We start from the raw sequence: 20,341 nt of genomic DNA on the forward strand, positions 1-20,341 counted from the left end.
TTTTTTGTTTTCCATTTGCTTGGTAGATCTTCCTCCATCCTTTTATTTTGAGCCTATGTGTGTCTCTGCACGTGAGATGGGTTTCCTGAATACAGCACACTGATGGGTCTTGAGTCTTTATCCAATTTGCCAGTCTGTGTCTTTTAATTGGAGCATTTAGTCCATTTACATTTAAAGTTAATATTGTTATGCTTGAATTTGATCCTGTCATTATGATGTTAGCTGGTTATTTTGCTCATTAGTTGATGCAGTTTCTTCCCAGTCTCCATGGTCTTTACATTTTGGCATGATTTTGCAGTGGCTGGTACCAGTTATGCCTTTCCATGTTTAGTGCTTCCTTCAGGAGCTCTTTTAGGGCAGGCCTGGTAGTGACAAAATCTCTCAGCATTTGCTTGTCTGTAAAGGATTTTATTTCTCCTTCACTTATGAAGCTTAGTTTGGCTGGATAGGAAATTCTGGGTTGAAAACTCTTTTCTTTAAGAATGTTGAATATTGGCCCCCACTCTCTTCTGGCTTGTAGTTTTTGCCGAGAGATCTGCTGTTAGTCTGATGGGCTTCCGTTTGTGGGTAACCTGAACTTTCTCTCTGGCTGCCCTTAACATTTTTTCCTTCATTTCAACTTTGGTGAATCTGACAATTATGGTCTTGGAGTTGCTCTTCTCGAGGAGTATCTTTGTGGCGTTCTCTGTATTTCCTGAATCTGAATGTTGGCCTGCCTTGCTAGATTGGGGAAGTTCTGGATAATATCCTGCAGAGTGTTTTCCAACTTGGTTCCATTCTCCCCGCCACGTTCAGGTACACCAATCAGACGTAGATTTGGTCTTTTCACATAGTCCCATATTTCTTGGAGGCTTTGTTTGTTTCTTTTTATTCTTTTTTCTCTAAACTTCCCTTCTCGCTTCATTTCATTCATTTCATCTTCCATCACTGATACCCTTTCTTCCAGTTGATCGCATTTGCTGCTGAGGCATCTGCATTCTTCACGTAGTTCTAGAGCCTTGGCTTTCAGCTCCATCAGCTCCTTTAAGCACTTCTCTGTATTGGTTATTCTAGTTATACATTTGTCCGAATTTTTTTCAAAATTTTTATCTTCTTTGCCTTTGGTTTGAATTTCCTCCTGTAGCTCAGAGTAGTTTGATCATCTGAAGCCTTCTTCTCTCAACTCGTCAAAGTCATTCTCCATCTAGCTTTGTTCTGTTGCTGGTGAGGAGCTGCGTTCCTTTGGAGGAGGAGAGGCGCTCTGCTTTTTAGAGTTTCCAGTTTTTCTGCTCTGTTTTTTCCCCATCTTTGTGGTTTTATCTACCTTTGGTCTTTGATGATGGTGACGTACAGATGGGTTTTTGGTGTGGATGTCTTTTCTGTTTGTTAGTTTTCCTTCTAACAGACAGGACCCTCAGCTGCAGGTCTGTTGGAGTTTGCTAGAGGTCCATTTCAGACCCTGATTGCCTGGGTATCAGCAGCAGTGGCTGCAGAACAGCAGATGTTGGTGAACCATGAATGCTGCTGTCTGATCGTTCCTCTGGAAGTTTTGTCTCAGAGGAGTACCCGGCCGTGTGAGGTGTCAGTCTGCCCCTACTTGGGGGTGCCTCCCAGTTAGGCTGCTCAGGGGTCAGGGGTCAGGGACCCACTTGAGGAGGCAGTCTGCCCGTTCTCAGATCTCCAGCTGCATGCTGGGAGAACCACTGCTCTCTTCAAAGCTGTCAGACAGGGACATTTAAGTCTGCAGAGGTTACTGCTGTCTTTTAGTTTGTCTTTGCCCTGCCCCCTGAGGTGGAGCCTACAGAGGCAGGCAGGCCTCCTTGAGCTGTGGTGGGCTCCACCCAGTTTGAGCTTCTCTGCTGCTTTGTTTACCTAAGCAAGCCTGGGCAATGGTGGGCACCCCTCCCCCAGCCTCGCTGCCGCCTTGCAGTTTGATCTCAGACTGCTGTGCTAGCAATCAGCGAGACTCTGTGGGCATAGGACCCTGCAAGCCAGGTGCGGAATATAATCTCCTGGTGCACTGTTTTTTAAGCCCGTCGGAAAAGCACAGTATTAGGGTGGGAGTGACCTGATTTTCCAGGTGCCGTCTGTCACTCCTTTCTTTGACTAGGAAAGGGAACTCTCTGACCCCTTGCGCTTCCCGAGTGAGGCAATGCCTCACCGGTACGGGGCCTTTTATGGACTCAGAATGGTGAATGTGTGCTAAATGGTTTGTGAGTACGCAGAAAAGGTTAAAGTGAAGACAGCACTCAAAAGTGGGCACAACAGTGTAGAAAACCTATTAGGAAAGTGTAGGTATATATAAAACAGGTGAAGGGTGGGATCAGTCAGGAAACCATGTCAAACAGGTAAACAAGTTCTTAATCTGGTCAGAGGATTTAACCTGTAGCTTGGCTTTTGAGCTTTAAACTGTCTGGCTTGGAAGTGGGGTTTCACAGAGACCCGGCCCTATCTGCCTAGGCATTTAGCTGCCTCCTGCCACTATCATCATCACTGTGGTGATTACTAGTGTGGTTAGTAATTCATAGTGTTACATTGGGGTTTTTAATTTAAAATCACATGTTTATTATTTTCCCTCCCTTATGATTACTACAAATACAGGCTGAAGGTTTATATTTCATTGGAAAAATCAGTCTGGCTGCCATACATTTGAATACATAACATTATTCAATTGATACAGTGATGCAGAGTAGATGTTTAACATTTAGAGTGGTTTCCTATAGCCCTGTTCATACAGTCTTCATAGTTTTTAAAGAATGGAGCCAAAATAAATTTTTGAGCTCATTTATCCAAGTTAATCTTCATCATAATACCCAAAATTCCTGGAGATGCTTGATTATACATTTAGATTCATTGAAATTTGATTTCATGTTACAAGTGAAAAAATGATTGTTTTTGACCCAAGAGTAAAAAAAGAGAACTGGTTTATTATTATTATTATTATTATTGCACCTCATAGGTATATGGTATGCTTGAGTCTTCAATTCTTCTTCAAACCTAGTTCTTTAACAGGGTTTAGTTTGCATAACATATATTGCAGCTCGTTATGATTCTATTGGCCTCTTGCAAAGTAGTGGCTATTTTGGGTCTAATTACATAATTATGTGACCACTCATTCAGTTTCAATATTTGTTCCTGGCAAATAATTTATAAGAAAAAATTCTCACTTCTTATTTTAAGAGTCTGGAAAGTTTTACTTGCTTGCCAATGCCTATATTTTAAGTTCACATCTTTATTCTCTTCAAATTTATGTAACTTTTTTGTTATTTGATATATGATTTTTGCCCACAAGATGTCTTCTATGCCTTACCCTATGCCTGAAAATTTTCCTTAAATTATGGCATTATTCTCAATATTATCTTTCATCCCAGATCAATCTAATTGTGGGAAAAATAATTTACTTCCCAAATGATTCTAAGTAAAAGAACTTCCACTTTGTTGAATAATTTACCATTTCTTATTCTAAATATAAAATGGCTGATATTTTTTAGTCAATTCTTTTATAATTGTTTTGTGATTTATAACAAAATCTGTCTTTAAAAATTTCTGAGAATGAAAAAAGTATTTTCAACTTGCTTTAGACAATAGCATAAGGAGTAATAAGTGCAATTTTGATGTTTAAATAAACTTTGGGTTCATCAAAATAATCTGTATCCTAAGGAATGTACTATCACCATAAAGGTTTTTTTTTTTCTTAGTTGCTTGATCGTTATAAAAGTTGCTTAATAGCCAGGTATTTTAACAAAATTCCAAATGTATCAAGTTATTGCTATTGTTTTTTAATTGAACAAATTGTTTTATGAAGTGCCTGTATTGTAATTTCCTAGAATTTTTAAATTAAGCTTACTCTTTAAAAAACTGCTCAGTAGTTTAGTAAACCAAGGCAAGATACTTTACAACATAAAGTGGTACTACAGCTTTATGTTGGGAGAGTAGGCTTAAAAGCAGAGGGTGGACAAAACTTCTAAAGTTATTACATTTCAGCTGGAAAAAAGTTATTTGGGCACGGTATCTCACACCTGTAATCCCAGCACTTTGGGAGGCCAAGGTGGGCGGGTCACAAGGTCAGGAGTTTGAGACCAGCCTGGCCAATATGGTGAAACCCTGTCTCTACTAAAAAATACAAAAATTAGCTGGGTGTGGTGGTGCGCCTGTAGTCCCAGTTACTCAGGAGGCTGAGGCAGGAGAACCGCTTGAACCCAGGAGGTGGAGGTTGCAGTGAGCCGAGATTGCGCCATTGCACTTCAGCCTAGGTGAAGAAGCGAGACTCCATCTCAAAAAAATAAAAAAAAATTCATTGGTTAATTGGTGACTTTGGTGACCTAAAAGACTGTAACGAGAGTAGTGTCTAATGCACCTGTTGAATTATGTCAAAAATGTTTTATTTCTCAGAAGAGAGGTTTTAGTTCTTCACCTCATTTAAGCATGTACTGTACTCCCATTGAAAATTAAAGTAGTTTTGCTATACTCCAGTGGTGTAAGGTTATTCATGTACTTGCCAGAATAGATGATACACAGGCACCTGTTCAGATGTCTTTGTCTATAGAGAGCTCTCTGCGTATGTGTGATATTTCACATATTGGCTCACACTTATAATGCAAATCCAACACTAAGGGACGTTACAAATTTATGGCACACAGGGGATCTGTTAATTCTGTGGACAAGAATTAAGCTTCTTCATGTATTCATCCTTTTAATGAGAAAAAAGTGATACAATAGAAAATATGAGGGTGTAACTTAAAGCAATTTCTATGTAGTTTAATTCCATTTTTAAACGAAATTCTAATACCCATTTTATTTTAGTTTTATCTCTCCATGTTTGACATGATATCTAGAAATAATTTTATTTAATCAATGAAAACAGATAAATTGCTTCATTTACCAGCTGGATGGAAATAGCCAAGGTGTGGATTAAGTGATGTACTAATGATGCTAATGCCAATTATAGAATTACCTTCTTAAAAATATATTAATTAAATTGCAATGCCTCCCTTTGTTCACTTTGACTGACATTTTTGGAAGTTTGGAAATCTTGGTTTGGCAGTTAAGTAGAATCCCATCAGGCAGAGTACAGGGAAGTTGAAATGCAGGAGAATTACTTTGATTCAAATAACTATTTGTTATTAAACTATTCAACAATTATTATTCAATAAAACTCCAAATTATTAAACTATATTAATTATTCAAATAACTGCAATTATTAAACTATAACTACAATCATACTATTCATAGTTATATTTTTTCTTTAAAATATCCATCTAGTATGTGGCAAGACAGTATCTGCTTGTATAATTGTATTTACACCATTGCTGTGATTTAAATGTTTGTGTCCTCCCAAATTCACACGTTGAAATGTTAACTCCCAAAGTGATGGTAGCAGGAGGTGAAATCTTTAGGAGGTGATTGGGTTTTGAGAGCTCAGTGCTCTTGAATGGGATTAGGGTAGTTTTAATACAAGTCCAAGAGAGATCCCTCACCCCTTCCACCATGTGAGGTTAGAGTGATAAGCTGGCAGTTCATGAAGAAGTGGGCCCTCATAAGACACTGAATCTGCCAGTGCATTGATCTTGCATTTCTCAGCCTTTAGAATTACAAGAAATATTATTTTTTCCTACTAGGTGATCCATTGATGTGGTGCTCTTCCCCTTTCCCTAGGGTTGGGACTTCTGCGAGCCAGACTGCAGTGATTGTTATTGCTCTTCTGGGTCTAGCCACCCAGTGGAGCTACTAGGCTCCAGGCTTGTGCTAGGAAATGTTTGCAAAGAGTCCTATGATGCAATCTGTCTTCAGATCTCCCACCTGTGGATACCAGCACCTGCTTTGCTGGAGGTGGCAGAGTAGTGAAGTAAACTCTGAGAGGGTCCTCGCTTGTAGTTTTGTTTACTGTGATGGCTTTCTGGAATGCTGGTTATGCTAGCAGTGAAGTAAGTTGTCACCTGGAGGCACTCAGGACCTCTGGTTAGCCAGGCAGGGGAATTAGCTGTTGTTTTCTCCTTCCTGGGATCAGGGTTATTCTGCCATGAGTTACTGTAATGGCTTGAGTTGGTTGGCCAACAACGAGGTGATGGTGGTTTCAAGAGAGCACCAGTTGTGATAGTAGTAGGAGGATCTAAGCTTGCCCTAAGTTGGCTGGTGTATTTATGTTCCTCAGGTTATGGGCAGGGCCATAAAGCTCCCAAGAATTTCTATCTTTTGTGTTTCTATCTTTTGTGTATCTTTTGTGTACCCACACTGCCAGCGTGGGTAGAGAAATACAAACAGGTAGGGGCAGAGTTAGACTGGTCTGGGCTCAGACTCACCTTGGGCGGGGCTTGCTGCAGCCATTGTGGTGGATGGTGGCGGTTCTCAGGACAATGAGATTATGTTCTAGAGGGGATTTTCGTTGCCTCTACTGTATTATATAGTTGGCCAGGAAAGTTGGAGATAGCTGGTGGCAAGAGGCCTCAACCAGGTCCCACACAGTTGGCAACGTCAGTGTCACTCCAAAAGTGCCCCACTCTGACTATGCTCCAGGCCATGAGCTTCTCCAATAAAAAAGCAAGTATGGCTTGCCCCTCCCTGTCTGCCCAGTCTGTGGCAGCGGCTTGTATCTGCAACAGTTCCCGTTTCTGGAGATATACAACCCTCCTAGATCAAATCAGGAAGAAATAGAAACTCTGAACAGACTAATAACAAGTAGCAAGATTAAAACAGTAATAAAAGAAATTGCCAACAAAAAATGTCTAGAACCAGATGGTTCAAAGTTGAATTCTGTCAGACATTCAAAGAAGAATTGATGCCAAGCTAACTGAAACTACTCGAAAAGATAAAGAAAGAGGGAATCCTCCCTAAATCATTCTATAAAACTAGTATCACCCTAATACCAAAACCAGAAAACCACATAATAACAACAGCAACAAAAACTACAGACCAATATCCCTTATTAACATAGATGAAAAAATCCTCAACAAAATACTAGCGAATCAAATCCAACAGCATATCAGAAAGATAATGCATCATAATCAAGTGGGTTTTATACCAGGGATGCAGAGATAGTTTAATATTCCCAAATCAAAAAATCTAATAAATCACATAAACACAATTAAAAAGAAAGTATATAGTCATCTCAATAGATACAGAAAAAGCATTTAACAAAATTCAACATCCCTTTATGATTAAAGCCCTCAGCAAAATTGGCATAGAAGGGACATATCTCAAGGTAATAAAAGCCATCTATGACAATCTCACAACCAACATTCTAGTGAATGGGGAAAGGTTGAAAGCATTCCCCCCTGAGAACTGGAACAAGACAAGGATACCAATTTTCACCACTTCTATTCAACAAAGTACTGGAAATCCTAGCCAGAGCAATCAGACTAGAGAAGGAAATAAAAAGCACCCAAATCAATAAAGAGGAAGTCAAACTATCACTGTTCACCAATGATATGATTGCATACCTAGAAAACCCTAAAGAGTCATCCAAAAACTCCTAGGTGTGATAAATAAATTCAGTAGAGTTTCAGAATACAAAATCAATGTATACAAATCAGTAGCACTCCTGTACCCCAACAATGACCAAGCTGTGAAACAAATCAGGAACTCAATCCCTTTTACAACAGCTGCAAAAAAGTAAAATAAAATATTTAGCAATATACCTACCAAGGAGGTAAAAGATATCTACAAGGAAAACTATAAAACATTACTGAAAGAAATCAACAATGACAAAAACAAATGGAAATTCATCATGTGCTCATGGATGGGTAGAATCAATATTGTAAAAATGACCATACTGCCAAAGCAATCTATAAATTTAATGCCATTCCCAACAAAATACCATGATCATTCTTCACAGAACTAGAAAAAACAATCCTAAAATTCCTATGGAACCAAAAAAGATCCTGCAAAGCCAAAGCAAGACTAAGCAAAAAGAACAAATCTGGAGGCATCACTTTACCTGACTTCAAACTATACTACAAGACTATAGTCACCAAAACAGCATAGTACTGGTATAAAAATGGCACATAGACCAATGAAACAGAATAGACAACTCAGAAATAAAGCCAAATACTTACAGCTAACTGATCTTCGACAAAGCAAACAAAAACGTAAAGTGAGGAAATGACACCCTTTTCAACAGATGGTGCTGCAATAACTGGCAAGCCACATGTAAAGAAAGAAACTGGATCTTCATCTCTCACCTTATACAAAAACCAACTCAAGTTGGATCAAAGACTTGAATCTAAGACCTGAGACTATAAAATTCTAGAAGATAACATGAACAAAACTCTTCTAGACATTGGCTTAGGCAAAAAGGTCATAACCAAGAACCCAAAAGAACATGCAACAACACCAAAAATAAATAGATAAGACCCAATAAGCTAAAAGCTTCTGCAAAGCAAAATAATCATCAGAGTAAACAGACAATCCACAGAATGGGAGAAAATATTCACAAACTATGCATCTGACAAAGGACTAATATCCAGAATCTACAAGGAATGCAAACAAATCACTAAGAAAAAAAAAAAAACAAATAATCTCATCAAAAAGTGGGCAATGGACATGAATAGATAATTCTCAAAAGAAGATATACAAATGGCCAACAAACATGCAAAAATGCTCAGCATCATCAATTATCAAGGAAATGCACATTAAAACCACAATGAGATAGCACCTTATTCCTGCAAGAATGGCCATAATTTAAAAATTAAAAAATAAGAGATGTTGATGTGGATGTGGTGAAAGGGAACACTTTTACACTGCTGGTGGGAATGTAATCTAGTACAACCCCTATGGGGAAAAGCATGGAAATCCCTTAAAGAACCAAAAGTAAAACTACCATTTGAGCCAGCAATCCTACTACTGGGTATCCACCTACTACTGGGTATCTCATTTCATAAAATGAGAAAAAGAAGTCATTTTATGAAAAAAGATACTTGCACACACCTGTTTATAACAGCACAATTTGTGATTGCAGAAATATGAAACTAGCCTAAATGGCCATCAACCAATGAGTGTATAAGGAAAATGTGGTATATATACACCATGGAATACTACTTAGCCATTAAAAGGAATGAAATAATGGCATTTGCTGCAACCTGGATAGAATTGGAGACCATTATTCTAAGGGAAGTAACTCAGGAATGGAAAATCAAATATCATATATTCTCACTTATAAGTGGCAGCTAGGCTATGAGGATGCAAAGGCATAAGAATGATATAATGAACTTTGGGGGCTAAGTTGGAAGGGTAGGCAGGGTTGAGGGATAAAAGGCTACACATTGAACAGAGTGTACACGGCTCAGGCAACAGGTGCACCAAAATCTGAGAAATCACCACTAAAAAATCATATCCGTGTAACCAAAAACCATCTGTTTTCCAAAAACAATTGAAATAAAAGAATTACAAAAAATAAAATTCTATTGCTTATAAGCCATCCAGTCTATGGGGCTTTCTTGTAGTAGCTTGAACAAACTAAGATGAACAATTTTTAAAACTTCAATGGAAAGGATGTTCAGAGCAAAATTTGACTACTTATTTTGTGGCAACACATGCGACATCACTTATCCAGTGACAGACAGAGCTAATGTTTAAACAAAATCAAATCTTGTCTATATTCTTTATGACTGTCAACAGCCCCCATGTTCTCTGTGGATGGCACTGTGTAACTACCTTGTTTTAAGTTGCCCCATTACCTAAGCTTCTACATAAGAACTATTTTAATTTACCTGAAAACTACAGTGTAATGATGAATCTCTGGAACGATTTAATAAACTTCCTTACTAGCTGTTCATGACAAAAAATAAAAAGAGCTTATTTTAAAATAGTAGTTTGTATATGAATACATTAATTATATAGCATTCTATATTACCCAGATTAAGTTTTAATTCTTTTTGATGTTACTATTTTCGTGTTTCTCACATATGCTAATAAATGATAAATTAACTGTATGGAAACATGACAAGATGGTGTTGGAAATAATGCAATAATAAGCTTGGTTGATTTTTAGGAAGCTTTTACAATATATAGAAAACATAAATGATTATTTTAATTCAGTTTAACAAGCATGGTTTTGTAAGTGACTGTGATAACATAAAAATTTAACTTCCCAAGTTTTACTGTTTCCTGTTTTCAAGCTTCAACTTGGGTTCCTCCACTTTGGAATAAATGGACTTTTCAGAAAACTTGAAGCTGTTCAGCTGTGCTGTGTTCTGGTAGCTAGAAGTATAACGTACAATGCCAACATTTTAAAAAATCAAAATTCAAATTACCATGCATAATAGAGAACTACAGCAATGCCAGTCTTTATACAAGCAAACAAACAAAAAGAAACAACCCTAAATCTGCAAATCAGAAGTTTGCTAGTATATTTATTTGAATCACTGCCATCCTTAACCCTTCCTGATGTATCCTTTTTGCTCTTCTCCCTATATACTCCTTCATTTACTCAGTCTGCTTATTCTTGCATTAATTTTATTTTATTTTATTTATTTATTGTGAGACAGGGTCTCACTATGTTGTCCAGGCTGGAGTGCAGTGGTGTAACCATGTCTCACTGCAGCCTCAACCTCCTGGGGTCAAGTGATTCTCCCACCTCAGCCTCCTGAGTAGCTGAGACTACAGATGTGCTACCATGTCTACTAATATTTTTTAAATTCTTTGTAAAGATGAGATCTTGCTATGCTGCCCAGGCTGGTCTCTCAAACTCCTGGACTCAAGTGATCCTCATGTCCCGGAAGTGCTGGGATTACAGGCGTGAGCCACTGCACCTGGCCAGCACTTATTTTATTTTATTTTTTATTATTTTATTATTATTATTATTATTTTTTGAGACGGAGTCTGGCTCTGTCGCCCAGGCTGGAGTGCAGTGGCGCGATTTCAGCTCACTGCAACCTCCGCCTCCCGGGTTCACGCCATTCTCCTGCCTCAGCCTCCCGAGTAGCTAGGACTACAGGCACCCGTCAGCACGCCCAGCTAATTTTTTGTATTTTTAGTACAGACGGGGTTTCACCGTGTTAGCCAGCATGGTCTCCATCTCCTGACCTCATGATCCGCCCGCCTCAGCCTCCCAAAGTGCTGGGATTACAGGCATGAGCCACCGCGCCTGGCCCAGCACTTATTTTATAATGGATATATTTATTTTTGTGATACTACACTCATAAGTATTTCTGGAAAATTTATTGCACACCTTGGATTTTTGCTGACTATGAATTTTGAGAAGATAGTGTGTCAGTTTTGGATATTGAGCTATAGTGTATCTCTGGATTCAAATGCCCCTTCTTCCCATTGATTTGCTATTGCTGTGTGTTAGTATTATTGTTACAAGTAATACATAAATCAATAAAAATGTGATAATCAGTAGAACTGTGTCCAGAATTGGTGGGTTCTTGGTCTCACTAACTTCAAAAATGAAGCCGTGGACCCTTGTGGTGAGTGTTACAGCTCTTAAGGTGGCGCGTCTGGAGTTTGTTCCTTCTGATGTTCGGATGTGTTCGGAGTTTCTTCCTTCTGGTGGGTTCGTAGTCTGGGTGGCTCAGGAGCGAAGCTGCAGACCTTTGCGGTGAGTGTTACAGCTCTTAAGGCGGCGCGTCTGGAGTTGTTTCTTCCTTCTGGTGGGCTCGTGGTCTCGCTGGCTTCAGGAGTGAAGCTGCAGACCTTCGCGGTGAGTGTTACAGCTCATAAAAGCAGTGTGGACCCAAAGAGTAAGCAGTAGCAAGATTTATTGCAAAGAGCAAAAGAACAAAGCTTCCACAATGTGGAAGGGGACCCATTCCGGTTGCCACTGCTGGCTCGGGCAGTCTGCTTTTATTCTCTTATCTGGCCTCACCCACATCCTGCTGATTGGTAGAGCCCAGTGGTCTGTTTTGACAGGGCACTGATTGGTGCCGTTACAATCCCTGAGCTAGACACAAAGGTTCTCCACCTCCCCGCTAGATTAACTAGATACAGTGTGGACACAAAGGTTCTCCAAGGCCCCACCAGAGTAGCTAGATACAGAGTGTCGATTGGTGCATTCACAAACCCTGAGCTAGACACAGGGTGCTGATTGGTGTATTTACAATCCCTGAGCTAGACATAAAGGTTCCACGTCCCCACCCGACTCAGGAGCCCAGCTGGCTTTACCCAGTGGATGCCACACTGGGGCTGCAGATGGAGCTGCCTGCCAGTCCCAGTGCTGTGCGCTCGCGCTCCTCAGCCCTTGGGTGGTCGATGGGACTGGGCGCTGTGGAGCAGGGGGTGGCACTGGTAGGGGAGGCTTGGGCCCGCACAGGAGCCCATGGAGCGGGTGGGAGGCTCAGGCATGGCGGGCTGCAGGCCCAGCCCTGCCCTGCGGGAAGGAAGCCATGGCCCGGCGAGAAATCGAGTGCAGCGCCGGTGGGCTGGCACTGCTGGGGGACCCAGTACACCCTCCGCAGCCGCTGGCCCGGGTGCTAAGCCCCTCATTGCCCAGGGCCGGCCGGCTGCTCCAAATGCGGAGCCAGCCAAGCCCACGTCCGCCGGGAGCTCACGCTGGCCCGCAAGCGCCGCGCGCAGCTCCGGTTCCCGCTTGCGCCTCTCCCTCCACACCTCCCTGCAAGCTGAGGGAGCTGGCGCTGGCCTTGGCCAGCCCAGAAAGAGGCTCCCACAGTGCAGCGGTGGGCTGAAGGGCTCCTCAAGTGCCGCCAAAGTGGGAGCCCAGGCAGAAGAGTCGCCGAGAGCGAGCGAGGGCTGTGAGGACTGCCAGCACGCTGTCACCTCTCAGAACTTTACTCAGAATGAGTGAAGGCAAGTGATTAAATGTACCGTTTAATTGAGTATAATCTGCTTGCTTTACATATTCAAAGTCTTAAAACATACCAAAAAGTCTATTTACCCCATTCCTCTCAATTTATTTTGTAGTAGTGGCTTTATCCTCTTTTACTGGCAGTATGTTTGAATACTGGCCTCCTTTATCAGGTAATTAATTTGTATGTAAGTTTGAGGAAATTAAAATGGCTGTGACTATCTTGCTTCATGAACTTGATCCACTAGAGTAGAAACTAGCATACAGAAGCAAAAAGCAGCACAAAGAAAGTAGGTTATGGGCAAGGCCCGAGGTGCAAGAAATGACTTAGGAAAAAAGAGAGTACACTTCAGCCTGTGTTGATTATGGAGATATTACCTAAATGGGATCACGAAGAAGTCATAAATTCCACCAGGAGATTTAAATGCGTGTATGTGATAAGAGGATTGGGAAAAGAGGTAGGGAGATTGTGAGGGTGTTTCTTGTCAGTGAAATGCAGGGAATTTATGCCCCCAAGACATAAAAAAATCAGTCACTCAACATGTATTTAATAAGTGACTACAATAGATATCTAACTAGTTTTGTCAAGTTTAAACAATCTGTAGGAAGACTTAAAAATATATAAAAATAGATGTGAGTCTAGATTGTATATATCATGACATCGAGTGCAAGACAAAGTAATTTAAATTTTATTTAGTAGGGACTGGGGAGTTTTTGAATTAGTTGGCAGTAGGCAGCACTGTAAGATCATCTCATGACAGTGCTAAAAGTATGTAAGCAAGAGGCTAGTTATGAGGGCATTGCAATTGCAAATGCAGGACTATTGTGTGAGGTCGTGAAATGGCCATAGGACTAAAGTAAAAATGAATTTGGGAAAATGCAAAAAAATTAATAAAACTTTATTGCTGGGCCTGAAGAATATATTTGCTATTCATAGTTCAAGATAGTTATATTATTCTGTTGTATCTACAGCCCTCAAAACATATAGAAGTGTTGCACTGATTATCCTTCCTGTATTATTTTATTCAATAATGTATATTCAGTTTATTAAAAAGATACAAATGTATATTTTAGAGAATTTAACAAATATTAAAAATTAAATATATAATAATGACTCTAATACAGAAATATATAATGTATATTTGTAGTAGATTCCCATCTATTTTTAAATTACTTAATTTGAGTTTTATTTTCTAAATTATGAATAGGCAAAACATCAAGTTTTTCAGTCCCTCTTTAAAACGCTTGTTTCCTGATTGTTGTCCTAAGACTTTAGTGTTTTAAAAACTAATTTTCTTGTTAAATAATGACATGCAATTTACTGAAACCTCACCTGTGTTAAGCATTTAAGTTACCTCTGATTGCTAGAAGTTAGAAATCATGAAATCGTACATATTTAATACAGCCATAATTTAAACATTGCTATCATTTTTCAATGTATTTGCTAATTTGCTAGATTAAAAATGGTATTGTGGTGCTTTATTTTTATTTCCTTTCCTATTGGATTGACATTTATAGATGTTTATTAGTAATTAATACAACCTGTTTGAAATTTCTGCATAGTGACCTTTCCTCAGTTTCTAATTTAGCTATACAAGTAATTTGTATAAATAATGTGGATCAATTCTCAGTGATATTTCACATTTTTAAACTTTGTCTCTAAATAATTTGTATCTAAACATCATGCTTCAAGAAAGTCCTTTCATGATTTAATAATTTTTCTTATGTTCTTTTCTTTTTTACAGTTTTCTTAACATTTAGTAGGTCATTATTTGCAGTTTATTTTGTTTTGGTAAAACTGCAAATAAATTTTTTGACAAAAGATAACTTCAAACTTATTGTTTTATTGTAGTTTAGGATATTGATTGGTTTTATCTAACCTAGTATTATTATTTAACATTCTTTAAGTAAAATAAAACTCCTTGAAAAGTGTGCTAAAATATGTGTGCAAGTTCTAACTTTAGGTATAAGCACCTTTTATTTTATTGTTTGTAGTAATTTCCTTTTTAACTATCAGTACCTGAGATTTCTCTTTTCTCCATGTTTTCAATATGCTACAGCAGGTTGAACATTTAATTTTGAGCCAAACTGATAAATAACGAAATTGTAACTAGTATTATAGCTTACATGACTGTTACTGTTTTGAGTACTTTCTCTATTCTTATGGGTCATTCTGATTTTCTAATTTATAAAATCTTTACTAACTTTTAAACTAAATATTGTGGCCAGGCGTGGTGGCTCATGCCTGTAATCCCAGCATTTTGGGAGACCGAGGCGGGCAGATCACGAGGTCAAGAGATGGAGACCATCCTGGCCCATATGGTGAAACCCTGTCTCTATTAAAAATACAAAAATTAGCTGGGTATGGTGGCACGTGCCTTTATTCCCAGCTACTCGGGAGGCTGAGGCAGGAGAATCGCTTGAATCTTGGACGTGGAGGTTGCAGTGAGCTGAGATCACGCCACTGCACTCCAGCCTGGCAATAGACTAGGACTCCATCTAAAATAAATAAATAAATAAAAATAATAATAATTAAATTATTGTATTGTGCATTTATATTGACAAACATTATAGTTTGTCTACTAGTTCTATGACAGTTATTTGCTTTAAAATATTATTTCCCAGCCTGTGGATGGTATTTTAATATTTTATTATACATTTTGTTAAGCAGAATTTTATTGTATTCAAATATCAGTATTTTCTCTTTTTGATTATGCTGCTTTGTAATTTGTATGGGAAATTCTCCCAGTTTTCAAGACATTAAAGATTTGTTCCTAAATTGTCTTTTAATAGTTTTAAATAGTCTTACTTTTAGATGTGAAAAAAAATTTGTATATAGTGTGAAACAGAATTATAACATTTATGTAGATATTCAACTGTCAATTTTTGGCTGATGTTCTCTTTTGCTACTGATTTGAATTGTGAAGCATGCTTGTATTCACTCTGTCCCAAATTCTCTTATACTCTACCCTATATTGCTGAGATTGGGGTTCTTCAAAATACAGTTTTGAGTCTCATTTGCTAGGGGGTTTGCTTTAGACTCTATCATTAAAATACACTGGAAATAATCAGAAGGCGAGAGAAAGAAAGAAGATGCTTGCTTCTGGCAGTTATAGGCAGTTACTGGAATGGCAGTGAGTGTACAGGGTCTCCAGACTCCATGGAGCACAGGCAAAGGCAGCATGGTATGGGTCTGTTCTCGCAGAATCTTTCCAGTGATATCAGAACTGACTGAAACAGCACCTCTAACAACGCAGCAGCAGGCAATAGATAATAAAATCCATCCAGAAGGGCATCACTATTCTTAATTTTAGACTCTGGCTGACATTTCATTCTCTTTTTTCTTCTTCTACACCTTACAACACCTTGTAACCACTTCTCTGTATTGAGACATTTGTGTTTGAAATACCTGGAGTGCTTTCTATTTTCTTGTCTGGTTCCTGACAATAACTATCTTTGTTTCTAGCGTTTTTATTATTATTATTGATCTATTCATCTTTGCCTTTACCTAATTAGTATAGATTTAGAATAATGTTATCTGGCTTGGCAGAGTTAGCTATCTTGTTGTTTTCTTCAAAACTAACATGAATATCCTTACAGCATATTATAATTGTTCGTATTACTTTTAGAATTAGTCAACCTTGATAAAATGCGGTTGAAATATTTAGTAAAATTGTATTAAATTTGATACACATACTGAGGGTAAATAACATCTTTATAGTAATAATTTATTCTCCTTTTAAAGCATATATAACTCTTCATATTTAAATTATATTACATGTTCTTCAACAGCATTTGGTGATTTAATCCATATGAATATTCACATATCTTTAAGATTTGTTTCTAGGCACATAATTATTAGTTACTTTTATGGTCAGGCTCTTTAACCATTTATTTTTCTATTGCATTTTTACATGGCTATTAATCATATATAAAAATGTTACTAATTTTGAACAGTGATTTAAATATTCAACCACATTGATAAGTGCTTGCCATAGTTTTCAAAGCTGTCTTTGGAAATTTCTCATACATATAATCGTGTTGTACACAAATACAGCACATTTTACATTTCTTTTTAAATTCTCACACCTGTTCTCTCTTTTATTTATTTATTTATTTTTGCCTTATTAGATTGATGGGATTCTTCATTAGAATTGCACATGATACGCAGTATTCTATAAGTATTTCTAAAATATTATTAAATAGTATGTCTGTTCTAGATTTTTATCTTTATACACTCCTTATGGGTTTAAAAATGTTTAGTTGTGTTCCTTAAATTCTATGAAAATGAATGTGTTTTTCTCAAGTGAAAAAAAAAGTCTCTTCAATACAGAGTAATTTTTTGAATGGCATTTGGGAAAAGCCTAGCTGTGCGATTCTTCTGGTTCATGTGGCATCAACTGGTATCATTCTTCAGCAGCACTCAGTTAGCGACTGAATAGAGCTGAAGAATTCAAGAAGGCTGTACTTACCTGCGTGGCATGCTAGTGTACCTCTGCAATGTTTCTGTTTCTCCGCATAGTTGGTCTCAGTATGCGCAGAAAACTTATGTGGCATGTAGCTTCTAAGAGGGAGTATTCTATGTATGGAAGAGGAAGCTACAGAACTATTGAGGTCCAATATAAGAAGTTATACAAAATCACTTCCATCACACTTAATTAATGAAAGAAATATATAGGTAAAGTCAGATTAAAATGATAAGGAGATGCTGGGAGGTGGTGAAGCAAGATGGCCAAATAGAAGCACCAGCAATCATCCTCCCCAAAAGGAACACAAAATCGAAAAAGTATCCACACAACAAAAGCACCGTCATAATAACCGAAACTCAAGTGAGCTATCGTAGTGCTTTATTTTAACATCATAATAAGAAGAAGGTCACTGAAGAGGGTAGAAAAAAACAGTCTTGAATTGCCTACACCAAAGGTCTGGCAGAAGAGAAGCACCAAAAGTCATCCTTCCCAACAGGAATACAAAATTGAACAACTATCCATACAACAAAAGCACCATTATAAGAAGTGAAACTCAGGTGAGCTATCACAGTACTTGATTTTAATATCATATTAAGGAAACATGCACTGAAGAAGGTAGTCTTGAATTGCTTACACCATAGGTCACCCATCCCCTAGCAGTGGCCGTGGGTCACGGAGAAAGAACCTGTGCATTTTGGGGAGAGAGAATGTAGTGATTGTGGGACTTCACATTGGAAATCAGTGCTACCTTATCACAGCAGAAAGCAACCCTGGGAACAACCTAGCTTGTGTCCTCCAAGGGAGCATCTAGATAAGCTCTAGCCAGAGGTGAATTGTCCATTCCAGCAGTCAGAAACTGAGTTTCAGCAAGCCCTGCCACTCTAGCAGGTTTAAGTGCTCTGGGGTTCTAAATACACTTGCGAGGCACTCTAGGTCACCAGGACTGTAATTCCTAGGCAACTCCTAGTGCTGGGCTGAGCTCAGAACCAATGGACTTGGAGCACATGTGACCCAGTGAGACACCAACCAGGGTGGCCAAGGAAGTGTTTGTGTCACCCTTCCGAGAACCCCAGGAAGTTCAGCTTGCAGCTCCAGGAGAGATTCTTTTCTTCTTCTTGAGGAGAGGGGAGGGGAGAGGAGAGTAAAGAGGACTTTGTCCTGCACCCTGGATACCGGGTTAGTCACAATAAAGGAGTGCACCAGGAAGAGTTCTGACACACCCATTTCAGGCCTTAGATCCCAGATGACATTTCTAGACACAGCCTGGGCCAGATGGGAACCTGTTGATTTGAAAGGAAAGACCAAGTCCTGGCAGAACCTGCTGACTAAAGAGTCCTTGAGTCCTGAAAATTCAGGAGTGGTAGCCAGGCAGTACCCTCTTCAGGCCTTGGGTGAAACTCGGAGACTTGCTGGCTTCAGGTGTAACCCAGCGTATTACCAGCTATAGTGTCTAGAGAGAGAGAGAGAGAGAGAGACTCCATTTATTTCATGAAACAGAGGAAGAGTAAAGAGAACTTTGTCTTGCATCTTGCATACCAGCTTGGCCATAGTAGGGTAGAGCACCAGGAGAGCTGCTTGGGTCCCTGATTCCAGGCCTTGTTTCCTCTGTGGCACTTCTGGACCTGCCCTGGGACAGAGAAGCTCACTGTGCTGAAGAGAGAGACCCAGGCTGGCAGCATTTACATCAAACAAAAAAAAAAACAAAAAAACTACAGGCCAATTCCCTTGATGAGCATTGGCTCAAAAATTCTCAACAACATATTAGCAAACTGAATTCAACAATACATTGAAAAATTATTCATCCTGATCAAGTGGAATTTATTCAAGGGATGCAAGAATGGTTCACCATAAATAAATCAATGTGATATATATAAAGAGAATAAAGAAAAAAAACCTATGATCATTTTAACTGATGCTGAAAAAGCATTTGATAAAATGTAACTTTCTTTCATGAAAAAAACCCTAAAAAATCTGGGTATAGAAGGAGCACACCTTATCAAAATAAAAGCCGTAAATAACAGATCCACAACTAGTATAATGGGGACTATGCCAGGCAACATAGTGAGACACCATCTCTAGAAAATATTAAGAAATTATCCAGGCATAGTGGCACATGCCTGTAGTCCTAGCTATTAAGGCGGCTGAGGTGGGAGGATTGCTTCTTGAGCTAAGGAGATTGAGGGAGCAGTAAGCCATGTTCCTACCACTGCACTCTAGCCTGGGGAACAGAGCAATATCCTATCTCAAAAAAAAAAAAAAAAGAAAAAGAAAAGAAAAGAAAAAAAAATTTAAAAAGGGAAAAGAAAATAAATTCTAGCCAGAAGTAAGCCAAAATATATTTGATATTTTAAAATACGTCAATCTAGGACACATTTTGCTTGTGATACTCACAGAGTGAAATCAGCAAACTGTGTTCTATGTTTCCTTTTGTTTTATATATTGTGATATTTCTTTACATTCTCTAGCTAAAAAGGTAATCTTTGTTAAAGGAGACCAAGAAAAACCCACAAAATACACAAAAAATGTATTAATCATCTACTCCTTCTTTATTCTTCCAATCTTCTCTGTCTATAATTAGCTGAAATTCCAACCTGACTTACTTATGTGAGTTTTCTTCTGATGCTTTTACTCACGTATTTATAGATGCACACATATATTCACTTTGTTTGCTCTGATTTTATTTTCATAACATTAAGCTTATATTACTTACATTTGTTTACAACTTTTTGATGTATCAGCAAAGTATCATGAAAAAAATTTCAGTTACGCAGAAACAGTGAAAACTAATTATTTTATTTAACAATGTAATGTTTTGAACTTATAAATATAACATTATTTATACATTATATAAATATTATTTATACATTATATAAATATAACATTATTTCAATAAAAATTCCCAACAATTAGTTGTTTTTTCTCCACTGAAAAAATGTTGTGTTGCAATGTTTTTATTGGTATGGATTGCACAATAGGGATTACTTGGTCATGGTGTATATTCATTTTTAACTTTTATTATTATGTTAAATGTTTTGATTCTTTTATTAATCCAAAGAATATGTTTGAATTAGTCCATTTGCCTTTTTTTAAAAACAGAACACACAATTTTAAAACCAACACAGAATTTGAGATTTCAGCATAATAATAAGTTAGT

The sequence above is a fragment of the Pongo abelii genome, chromosome 15 (genome assembly GCF_028885655.2).
Source record: "Pongo abelii isolate AG06213 chromosome 15, NHGRI_mPonAbe1-v2.0_pri, whole genome shotgun sequence".
Classification (NCBI taxonomy): Eukaryota; Metazoa; Chordata; class Mammalia; order Primates; family Hominidae; genus Pongo; species Pongo abelii.